This window comes from Cajanus cajan, chromosome 10 (assembly GCF_000230855.2).
Source record: "Cajanus cajan strain Asha chromosome 10, NIPB_CcT2T_4, whole genome shotgun sequence".
Classification (NCBI taxonomy): Eukaryota; Viridiplantae; Streptophyta; class Magnoliopsida; order Fabales; family Fabaceae; genus Cajanus; species Cajanus cajan.
Window position 1 is genome coordinate 13105646 of NC_138526.1, and position 13513 is coordinate 13119158.

Consider the following 13513-nt stretch of genomic DNA (forward strand, 5'->3'; position numbering starts at 1 on the left):
TCCGACGTAAAAAAGTTATAAAAATTTTATTAAAAAAAATTGAGTGCAAGCAGAACGGACCGTTCTGCTTGATAGACCCAGGAGTGCGTCTCCAAACCCGGACTTGGTCACTTCCTTCTCCAGCTTCAAAAACTCGCGTGAAATGCAACACAAACATTATTACAAAAGAAAACATCCCAGAAAACACAAACTTGATAGAAGATGCTACCTCATAGAAGAAAAACGCAACCCTTCGAAGAAGAAAAACATGTCACGCGAAGAAAAACAGAATAAGGTGCAGATGAGGAGGACAACCACGATTTGAGGAGGAGGCAGAGGGATGAGGAAGAAAAACAGATAGAAGAAGGTGCACGATTTGAGGAGGAGGCAGGAGAAGGAAACCATGAAATTTTTGAACTAGCTAGTGCGCGCAATACACCTTCTTTTAAGCATCTTGTGGGTTATTTACGTCGGCCTTAATTGGGTTTGAAGTAAATGTTAACATCTATGTCGGACACAATGTATAGCCAACGTAGATGTTAAAATTTACGTCGGACCCTTGGAGGTCCGACGTAAATAATTTAACAAAATTACGAAACGTGCCACCGCTTTTTTATTACGTCGGGTCTTTGTATATCCGACGTAAAATGGGTGACGTAGTATCCTATTTTTCCACTAGTGATTCTTTTAACAAGCATCTCCGGGCTTAAATCGAAATATTTTTTCACAAGTCACTTCTAACTCAAACCCAAGTATTCTTTCACAAGTCACTTCTGGCTCAAACTCAAGTATTCTTTCAACAAGTCTCTACAGGCTCAAATCCAAGTATTCTTTCAACAAGTCTCTCCAAGCTCAAATACTAAGTATTCTTACACAAGCCTCTCCAGGCTCAACCCTTACGAATATAATTGGTAAGAGTTACAAAAATATAGCTTTGTCTCTTCTAGATGTAATGCTATCACTACAAAAAAAAATGAAAATTTCTGACGGATACAAATCTGTCAAAAAAATTATATTTTTGACAGATATATCCGTCAGTAATTTTTTACAGATATAAATCTGTCGAAAAATTTATATTTCTGATGGAAAAAAATCGTAGAAAAAGTTATATTATTGATGAAATATTTTCGACAAGTTTATATTTGTCAAAAATATAAGAATTTTTGACGAAAATTGACAATCATATATTAAAAAAGATCATCAATAAAATTTTAAATATATATAGATACATATATATATATGTATATATATATATATATATAGAGAGAGAGAGAGAGAGAGAGGAGGAGGAGGAGGAAGAAGAATCAAATGACTCACAAAGTAACTTTTAGTAAAGTTACTCTGCTTAATAACTCATGGTGTATGTCGAATTTCATCGATCCAGTTATTAAATTAAAAGTTATTAAATTTTACTAATAATTAGTATAGAGAAAATTGATTAGCTTTGAAATAAATTATTTACAAAAAATATAGTTGAGAAATGAATTATTTTAGATTATTTAACTAAAATTCTATTGACAATTTACTATATGATCTTGATATTTTTTGTATATCTAATATCTAGTTTTAAATTTGATATAAAAATTTTATGATATAATTAGATAAGATTTTAAATTAGTATTTTATTAATGGTTGATATATAATTAGAAAATAAAACAAGGATAAATAAATTTTTTGAATTTTATATCTTAGATTTAAGATGAATAAATATATTAAGTTAATTAATAATTTATATAAAATGTTAAAATTTAATTTACAAAAATAATATTTTAAAAGAGAAGGGTTATAATAACATCGGTGTAACTTTTACTAAGTATTACGCCGCTCAATAACTTTGTATTAAATGTGAATTTTATAAATTCAACTGTTAGATTGAAAGTTTTTTACTCTTAGATCATATATACAAAATTTTATATTAATTCAAGATGATTTGATACTTCATTCTTGTCAAACAAAATTGACGTAATATATACATTTCAAAATATACTAAAATATGAATACTTTGATTACCTTCAAGTTGTTGTTCAATTTTAACAAAATTTGATATAAACATATAAAGTGATACGAATTTTCAATTTAACGGTTGGATTTACAAAATTTACATTTAATATAAAGTTATTGAGCAGTGTAATACTTAGTAAAAGTTACACCGGTGTTATTATAACTCATCTCATTTTAAAATGTATAAATTATTATTTAAACTTTTAAATTTATAATAAATAATTTAAATTTTATCATAATATTAATTTTAAATATAAATAAGTAGATTGTTAATTATAAAAGTAAGTATATATATAAATAAAGATTAATTAAATATAATATAATTATTATTATTGATAATATAATTATTATATTTTTATAACGGTCCAGACTCACCAAAATGAGAGAGATTCAAAGATAGTATAAGTATGAGATTGTATAGTTGAAGATGACTTAAATGAATTAATTTGTACTACCTATACTGATAACATGCATATGTTTTTCTATAGTTTATCTCATCAGAACTTCACACTTAAGCATGTTTGACTTGGAGTAATATAGGGATGGGTGACCTTCTGGGAAGTTTACTAGAAATTGTGCAAGTAATGACAAAACACGCTAAAAATTTTCCAACGGATTTATCCATCGAACTAGGAGTCATATAAAGATTTTCAAACAATTTCTGACAGAATTATCTGTTGATAATTTTTGACGGATGTATCCATTGGTAATTTCTAATAGATAATTTTTTGCAGATACATCCGTTGAAAATTTTTTACGAATTAAATTATTTACAAAGGATTTTTTTTCTGACGCCCCTTTTTCCAACGGATTTGCATCCTTCAAAAACAAAAAATTTCTTACGGATATTCTTATTTACCGACAGATTATGCCGTAAAAAATTTGCGTTTTTCTTGTAGTGTATGCAAATTAAGTACACGTAGTCTACAAAGAATTATCTATAAGGTTTGCTATAAAAATCTTCTTCGTAGAGCTTCAGCTTGGTATTTCTCACTACGTGAGTTTCCTTTGTGTATACCAGTCTCTATATTGCGACTAATATAGCGACCGATTATTATTACTCAATCAGTAACAGATTTAGCGACCGAAATAAGACATTGCTAGCAAATCAGTCGTTATATCCATCGCTATTTGATTGTGTTTCATGAAGACGTAGTTTGCGATGAAACGAGCGACCAATTTTTGTAACACCCCAATTTTTTTAAAAAGGTATTTTTGTAATTAATGGCATTTTGTAATTTTAATAAAGGAATAAGGGTATTTTTGTAATTTTATTATTAATGGCATTTTTGCAATTTTATTAAAGTTTGAGGGGTAAAAGGGTAACTTGGAACGGGCTGTTCCAAAATTGGAACGGGCCGTTCCAAGAAATAAAAATAAACTGAAATTTCAAGTTGAGAACGGGCCCAGAACGGGCCGTTCCAACAAGGAGAACGGGCCGTTCCGGAGGGAGAACGGGCCGTTCTGCTGAGATTGAGAACGAGCCTTTCTGCTTTTTGAAAACGGGCCGTTCCGATATTAGAACGGGCCGTTCCAGTTGAGAATTTTACGCATATTTGAACATTCCGGAACGGGCCGTTCCGAAATCAGTACGGGCTGTTCTGGGTGCGTCAGATTGCCTATAAATAGGAGGCAGGGGGCTGTGAAAAAAATCATACAGCCAGAAGTGGAAATTTAGAGAGAGAAAGAGAAAGAGAGAGAGAGAGAGAGAGAGAGAGAGAGAGAGAGAGAGAGAGAGAAAGAGAAAGAGAAAGAGAAAGAAAGAGGGAAAGAGAGGGAAAGAAAGAGGGAATCCAGAGGGGGGAGGTTCTGCTCAAGTTTTAGCTCCTACTTATCCAGGTAAGGGGGAGGAGAACCTTATCTCTTTAAAATTTTATCTACTACTATTTTTATTTATTTATGTTATTTTTTATGTATATTTATTTAGTGGGGTGTCCCTAACCTCATTTATTTGCTTAACATTATTAAGGTGTTCATCTTTTATATTGTTTAATTATTTTATAATGATTGTTATTTTATTCATATCATTGGTATTCTTAATATATTCTTTTTACATAGATATATTTATTGTAAATATATTTATAATCAACTATGTTATAGTTGTGATATCTTGGACTCGTTTTGTTGTTATTTCTTCACGTATTTATGAAAATAAATATTGTTCTATGGCCATAGAAGATAAAGTTTGAATTATTTGTAGCTGGAGGTTTGACCTTGGGGATTTAAATGAGTAAGAAATGAAGGTGAAATATCCTATTGTTGATTAAGGTGAAATATCCTTTTATTGGTTGATGTTATGATGATGCTCATTTATCCTGACTAGTCACTACAAGTATAATTCAAATTTTATTGCATCATGAAAATCTAATATATGATTTGTAAATATATATATATATATATATATATATATATATATATATGTTTAATATTGATTATAAATAATTCTTTATATTCTTTTGAATTATTGTATTTATTGGATATTGTTCTTACTCCTCTCTTTTCTTTGTTTTTATAAATTAAATATATTACAAAATAGATGGATCTACTTTGGATTCCAGATCATTTTGCAGTTGATATAGTTGTGGTATTCCTTGGAAGGAATTGGAATGTGGAGGCTATTTGATGAATCTATTACAATTTTTGTAAATTTATTTTCACTATCAATGTAAATATTGTAATAAAAGTGAAAGAAAAATATATTGTGTAAAATAATACATTATTGTAAATATTTTAGAACGATATATCATGCATTAAATTCACAAAATATGATTGTTCTTTACCTTTATCTTTATTAAAAAAAAAGTATTGTTAACGATATAATTATGAAAATATTATATAAGAAAATATATAATTATTATTATATAAATTGGGCGTTAGAATCGGGCGTTACAATTTTCTACTAAATTGCCAAAAAGTTGTGACTAAATTTAATTTGGTTGCTAAATAAGAAATTTTGATTTTTTAACGACCGATTAAATTTTAGTAGCTAATAAACAGAAAGCAACCCACCCATAATGACTGGATTGTATTCGGTCACTAAATATTATTTAAACTTATCGACCAAATAATTTTGGTCGCTAAATAAAATTTAAAAAATAATATAAATTGGTTAAAAGTGATGATAATATTGTTGGTGATTATAAATCCCATTTTCTTTTTTGGTAAGAACAATATATTTATTTATGATAAAAAATGTTTATATGCAATCGTACATAATTAATACCAATAGCTATTCTGCGCAAATTTTTTTGAAAGTTTCTTTTTTACTATTAGATTTTTAGAGTTTTTCTTAATTAGAGTATATGAATTTTTTTTTTAAAATTTCTTATTTATTTCAATCCATATTTATAATATATATTTATAAATTAATTTAATAATTTTTAAATAAATTATCAATAATTATAATTAAGTTTGTGTTGTAATTTAGTTTTTGATACTTTGTTTTATTAATTAAAACTGATGGATAATTATAAAAGAATTTTATACATTAATTTTAATTAAGAAAATGAAACATCAAATATTTTTCAAATTTTTAAAAATTATGCATATTTAATCTATATATTAAGAACCTTTAATTCATTGATTAGATCATTAAAATTTGATATAAATATGAGTTATTAAAATTTTCACTTTATAACCATCTATATTTTATTGTTAAAATAGGTCATCTCAACATTCAAATCACCATAAATTTTATTGATATGAATTTTTTAATTTAAAATATTTATTATTTTAGGGTTAAGGTGACTTTTAGGATAAAAACTAATTTTATATTTAAAACTTTTTACTATTCACTCTCAATACATAGGTATGAAGATTCTAATAATTTTTTTTTACTGAACATAGAGTCTTCCACCAAATAAACAATCTCCTTTATTAATAATATAAATATAGATATGATCAAGGCACTCCATATTTCTATATTTTTATTTTAAAAAAATTAAAAAATTGAGATTAATAAATAAATGTAGTTAATTGATATATATATATATATATATATATATATATATATATATATATAAAAGTGGGTAGTTATTAAAAAAGAATGGTGTAGTTACTAAAATAATTATTAGTTTTTTAATTTTTTAATAATAAAAGAATATAATAGTCTTTCAAGGAGACAAAAATAGTTACTAAAAGAAATATCCCTTTTGGCTTAATTTTTTAACTTATTTTATTGATAATAAATTTTTTTATTTATATCACAAAATATGTTGTGTGATGTTTTAACCTCTTAACTTTTTTTTTTCGTTAGTTAACTATACCTTATTGCATTTAAATTAATCAATTGACTCAACGATGAGCATAGATAATTATTTTACTAATAATTGATTGAATGTCGCATTGTAAAGTTTATAAATTGAAAATGTTTGATTTATTTAATAACATGTTAATGCAGTATTTTAAGAGTTCATTATTTTTCATTGAAAAACCATTAATTTATTTGATAAATGGTGAGATTACAAACTTTATTACTAAAATTAAATCGTTCAAAATATCTAACAAGAATAAAAATTGAATTAATTGTACAAAAAGGCTAAGGAACGTGTGTTCGCTGAAGGTTGAGAGTGGTAGAAGGCATCCTCCGTGTACATGCAAAGATTGCGTTTTTTGTGTGACACCCATCTACTCCCAAGTACAATACCAATTAAAAGGATAAAAATGTAACTTTGAAATTCTCATAAAATTCACAAAAAATCTCCTTTAGTCCTTATGTATGCATAAACCAACAAATCGGTTCATCAAAAGGTAAATAAACAGAGTAGTGATAAACAATTACATGTCAAACTATTGAACTAAAATAAAACAATAATATAACTCATAAACTACTTCAATCCCTAGTGTCACATTGGCATCAGAGCCACACACACCTAGGTCTCCCCTTGCTCCTCCCAAGGTTGAGGGTCCTTGTTTGCGAAACATGCCAAAACAAGCCAACAAACAAAACAGGGAGTGAGAAGTGAACACACTTTGTCAATCTACCAACTATCACCATATAACATCACTATTCCTAGCTAGCCTAGGCAAACCAACCTCAAAATCCATAGTGATAATATCTCACTTTCACTCTAGGGTCTCCGTGGACTACAACAAACCATCAGGCTTCTAATGTTCTACCTTAGCTTTTGCGATACCCTTACTACCCTAATATATATTGTAATAATGTAAATAAATAAATAAATAAATTTTTCAACATTGGTAAAAAGGTCCACATAAAACCTTTGTAAATATTCTTCAATATCCAAAATAATTGAAAAATAAAACTTGGAAATAAAACATAAGAGTTTACAAATTGTTTTCAAAAGAATAAGTATAACTCCAAATGCATATATATAAAAATCCATGTCCTAGAAATCTTCTGCCCCGATGTCACAATATCATAGCACACCCATAACTCAACTGTTGACATTCTAGATGTTACTCATAGTCGGATCTTTCTCACCTAAAATATCCATGAATTGTATGGTGAGAAAAGAAAACATTTATATGTAAAGCACATACAAACACACCACAACGTAGTCTCGTCCTATCTTAGTCATACCAAGATGCAAATTAAGCTTACTCTTGTGACCTTCATTAAGAACCATATTCTTTAACAAGTAAACTGAAACCAATAACTTTATCTAAACCTAACAACCTTGCAATCTTCATCAAACCAGAATCCTATAACCATTTCTCTTTCACTCTCTATAAGAATTCAGTAGTCACAATTCTCATACCATAACAACATTGTGATTTAGAGAGATCTCCACTCACAAGATTAAATCTTTGAACTTCTCCACTAGCTCCAACCTTTAATTATCAAAGATAACATGTGAATAGATTTTTTGCTTAGAGCCTTTGCAACCACATTAGTCTTATCAAGATGTTAAATCAACTATAAGTCACGATGAAAGAAATTTTTGTTATTACCGGTGGCCAAAATTTGTGGGTAGTTACAAAAATTTATTGATAATGTAGTTTTAGCAACAAAATATTGACGAACAAAAGTTTGTCAATAATAAGCTTATAAGTAATATTACCGACGAATTTATCAAAAAATTATTACTAACAAAATTTACCGACAGAATATTATCAATAGATTTTACCAACAAATTTTTTCGTCAAAAATTACCAATTGATTGTTTTTACGGGAAGTTACTAACGAATATTTCTATGGAAAATTATCTGTGAAAAATTATTGGTGAATTTATTATTTGTAAATATTGTTCTCTTTTTACTTTTTTTTTTTTGGTTTTAAATAATTAAATAATTAATTTTATATAAATCATGTAAAATATTAATAAAAAATACTATATATATATATATATATATATATATATATATATATATATATAAATTCAATACAAGATAGTGAGATAAAATCTTAATTCCATTATAATTAGTATACTTAGAGATAAAATCATAAAAGACTAAATTTTATTATAGAAAAAGGAAAGGTCACATGAAATTCCTCTACAAGACAACGTCAACATTTTCTACAATAAATAAAGGTCCCTATAATAAAGAAAAACTCCCACACTATACTCTAATTAGGGACTAGCACCCTAAATTAAAAAATAAAATTGAGAGACAAAACAATAGATAATATAATTTTTTTATGGCTTTATTGTATCCTTTCCAACTTTCCTACTGGTATTTTCTTCGCCAAACAATATTACTCTTGAACAAACAAATGTTGCAAATCAATTGTTTTACATGAATCACCTTAAAAATTAAATTGAAAATGTTAGACATTTATTTTTATGAATAATATCCTTTAAAATGCAAATAAAATAATACATAACAAACAAGAAAGACCCACGATTACTACTAGAAATTTAGTACAAGTGCATCACATTTTCAAAGATGTTCCTTGTTTTTAATATCTAGGTAAGAGTGAGAACTATATATATGAATTTTGCAATGACTAAGAAAATCTACCTATCTCTCCATCCTTATCTTTCTTTCTTGTAAAGGAAGAAAAAACAATGTTAATCAAGATCCCTAAAGTGATAATGTATTTAACTACAAATATCTATAATCATAATATATAAAAATCAATGTTCAAATGCACAATCAATGAAACAAAAATTAGAAACAAAAAAGGTGAATGAAAAGAAAGAATGGGTAGAGAGATGTGATGCCATTGAGGATTCAAGTGGTGATTATTCTATGTTTGCAAGGGTCAAACCATAATATTTATTTTCATAAGTTAATTTATATTAAGTAAGAAATTGTTATGTGTTTGTTTGATGTCTGAAGTTAAATAATATATACATATGAAGGCTTCTTCCATAAGATAAGAACCTCCTAATAGAGCAATGGTTTTCCTTTTGCAAAAAATTCTAGTGCATGTCATTAAAATAAAGAAAATAAATTATCATATTTTGTTATTAACTTGTAAATGTCTTGTGTTGATAATTAAGTTTAGGCTAAAAACCTAATTTGGTCCCTTATAATAATTTTTTGTTTCAATTTAGTCCCATATTTATTTTTGGTTTCAATTTGGTCCCAAACTAATTAATTAGTTTCAATTTAGTCCCAAATTAATTAATTGGTTTCAATGTGGGACTTCCGTCCAAATTAGTTAAACGGAGTTAACTTTTGGCAACGTGGATGCCACGTGGATGAGAATTTTTTTGAAAACACCTGGACCCAGAATGGCCCGTTCTAAAACCGGAACGGGCCGTTCTGGGTGCACTTTTGGTGTGTTAATTTTGCACTCGGAACGGCCCGTTCCAGATGCAAAATTAACACACCAAAAATGCACCCAGAGCGGCCCGTTCCGGTTTCAGAACGGGCCGTTCCGGTTTTTTTATTATTTATTTATATATAAAATATTAATAATTTTATAAAATATATATTATTATTAATTATATTTTAATTATGTTATTATATCTAATAAAATAAATATATTAATATTTTTTTTTATATTTTATTTTATTATGTTTATCTTATTAATTTTTATTATTTTATTCTTCTAATCTTAAATAAGTTGCAAAAAATTATAAAGTGATATTTAAATATTTCTTCAAACAGAAAGAGAAAAAGAAAAAATTATTACTCTATTTATAAGACAATTATATTTTATAAAAATAAGTAATTTTAAAATTTTTACCATAAAAAAATATTTTTCAAAATTATTATATTTTTAATAAAATTAGTAAAGAATATTGGTTTAATTGCATTTTTTATCCCTCAAGTATTACAATTGTGCAGTTTTGATCTGCAAGATTTTAATTGGGTAATTTTAGTCCTTAAAGAATTGCAATTGCGCGATTTTGGTCATTCAATTTTTAATTGAGCAATTTTAGTCCCTCGAATATCATAATAGTATAATTTTAGTTTCTCTCATTAAAAATTAATAATTTTAATATATATATATATATATAATGTTTTAAAATTAAATAATTATTTATCTATTCAAATTAACATATATTATAATTTTCGATACTATATCAATAATATTATTAATATATTTATAGATAAACTAATAATTTGATAAATATAACTTGTTATATATTAATATACTTTTACAAAAATATAAGTATATTAATTAGAAATATATATATGATCTTATATATTTATATTTTTGTAAAAGTATAGTAATATATATTAAGTTATATTTATCAAATTATTAGTTTATTTATAAATATAGTAAAAATATTATTGATATTAATTTATCAGTAATATTTATTTAGTAATAATAAATATATATCATTTAATACATTAAAAAAATTATAATATACGATTAATTTAAATAAGGAAACAATTATATAGTTTTAAAACATTATATATATATATATATTAAAATTTTAAAATTATTAAATTTTTAATGAGAAAGACTAAAATTGCACAATTATGATATTTGAGAGATTAAAATTGTTAAATTAAAAATTGTGAGACTAAAATTACACAACTATAATCTTTTAAGGACTGAAATTACTCAATTAAAACCTTAGGGATCAAAATTGCATAATTATAATACTTGAGCGATCAAAAACACAATTAAGCAAAGAATATTTTATTCATAGTTCTGGAACGGGCCGTTCTGAATCCAGAACGGGCTGTTTTGAATCTAGAACGGGCCGTTCTGGTTTCAGAACGGCCCGTTCTTATTCACTATTGGTGTTTTAATTTTGCAACCAGAACGGCCCGTTCTGATTTCAGAACGGGCCGTTCTGGTTCCAGGTGTTTTCAAAAAAATTCTCATCCACGTGGATGCCACGTATGCATCTACGTGGCATCCACGTGACCAAAAGTTAACTCTGTTTAAATAATTTGGATGGAAGTCCCACATTGAAACTAATTAATTAATTTGGGACTAAATTGAAACCAATTAATTAGTTTGGGACCAAATTGAAACTAAAAATAAAAGTGAGACTAAATTGAAACAAAAAATTATTATAAGGGACCAAATTAGACTTTTAGCCTTAAGTTTACTAGTTTCTCTTAAGTACTATTTTTTTTTAGAAATTAATATGATTAATATTTATGTTTCTTAAATAATCATCGTAATAGTTTTCACAATTTCAAAGATGTAAAACTCACTTTTGATGAAATTTCAGAGTTTGGCCAAGAATTTACTCTCAAATTATCTTTTTAAAAGTCTAAATTAATCTCTCTTTGATTTGCTTCTAATTCTCTTATCCTCTTCCTAAGAATGTGGTGAGATTTGAAGTAGTTTATCTTCTACCTAAAAGTGGAACCACTTGAAAAGTGTTCTTCACCATTGAAAGTGAGTCCAGAGGTCTCCTTTTTCATTAGAGACCTTGAAGAAAATTAATAAGTGACAAGAAATCAAATATCTAGGAAGAAGCTTGAAGGAGAAGATTCATCAATCAAGCATCTCTTTGAGATTTCCATTAGTTGATCAAATCTAATCCTTAATTTGAAACATCTATGATATGAGATAATATGAATTTGGCATAAAATGAATCTATGACTAGTTGCTATTGACATATGCTTGGATATTGTTGGCACATTTTTAATATGAGTATGTAAATCATGAGGGCTTGATAGCTTGATTGTGTAATTTGATATTCAATTTGTATCTTAATCCAAGCTTAAAACTTAGCTCAAAATTGGTTAATGTTGATGGTGAAATTAGACACCCTTATTGCTTATATTTAATGACACTTTGAAGAGATTTTTTGAATGTAGTATTTTAAAGTTTTGAAGTAAAAAACTTAATATTTTGATTTAGTTAGTAAATTAACATAAACAACCAAAGGGTACATTTCATGAACTTTAATTATAATAGTAAAGACCATTGAATTGTTAACTTTTTCATGCACATAACAGATAAAATTTGTATTTCTTTAGCTAAATTTTATATGCCAAAGTATAGTTCTGGGTTTTTTGCTCTCAATTTTGGCACCATCATAACATCTTATATTATTATACCACTTTATTTGATATAATTTTATCAACACAACTATTTGTTCTTTTAAGTTGTATTAGTGTTTTGTACTCATATTTGATATTTGTTGTCATCAACTTCAACCGTGATGAAGCATGTGAAATTGTCAATAATTATAGTTAATTACAACTAATCAACTACTTACATGGTGATTGTTATACAATGTTATAATTACAAAGCAAAGAAGATCTTTTATGTGTCTGACATTAAAAAAGAGTAAATTACATTGACATTTCCTAGAATTTAGTGAAATTGCACATATTGTTGAATCTAGACCCCTAGTAATTTTAATTATGACAAACACTTATAATAAAAATCATAAGAATTATGGAATGTTGTTTACATTGATGCTTTCACTAAGCATTTTAGTGAATAAACTCATAATTAGCATATTAAAGTAAAAGTTTGGAATGATGACTTCTAATGAAGAAAAGAATAAATGAACCTTTATATACATCATGAAATATATGGAGGATTTAACTAAAGTTCATATGTCTAAAAGGAAATATACACCTCTCATGTCATAGTTCAAGCATAAATGTGAAGATGTTCTATATACAGGATTCATCTCACTATACTATAAATGAACTACATTAGAATGAAGAGGACTAACAACAACATCAAAATGATATCTCGAAAAGGTTCCAAGACTTAAACTCAGTAAAACTCATATGGAATATAACCAAAATGATGTGACTATGACATCATAAATGCATTAGAATGAGGATTGTAATTTTGAAAAGGAGTAATAATAAATTAAAAGGCCATTACATATCAAGCCAAGATTAATCCTTCAATTGAAAGATCATTACTAGTTGGTATCATCAATATATATACATCAACTTGACTCATTCATTGCATAAAGATTGAAGATGTATATCCTTGAATTTTTTTAGTGAAATAATTAGAACAACTTTTGACAACAATGATAAATCATTCACCCAAAAAAAAAACCAACCTTAGAATGGATAGAACAAATTTTCTATAAGAAAGTTCATATCTAAATATGAAATGAAGTTAGCCTAATAAAGAAGTAGATCCCTGTAAATATTTCAAAAAGGATGATAAGGCCAATCATTGATCTAATGATCTATCACTAAAAAAAGGAGAAATCTCAAAATGATCAAA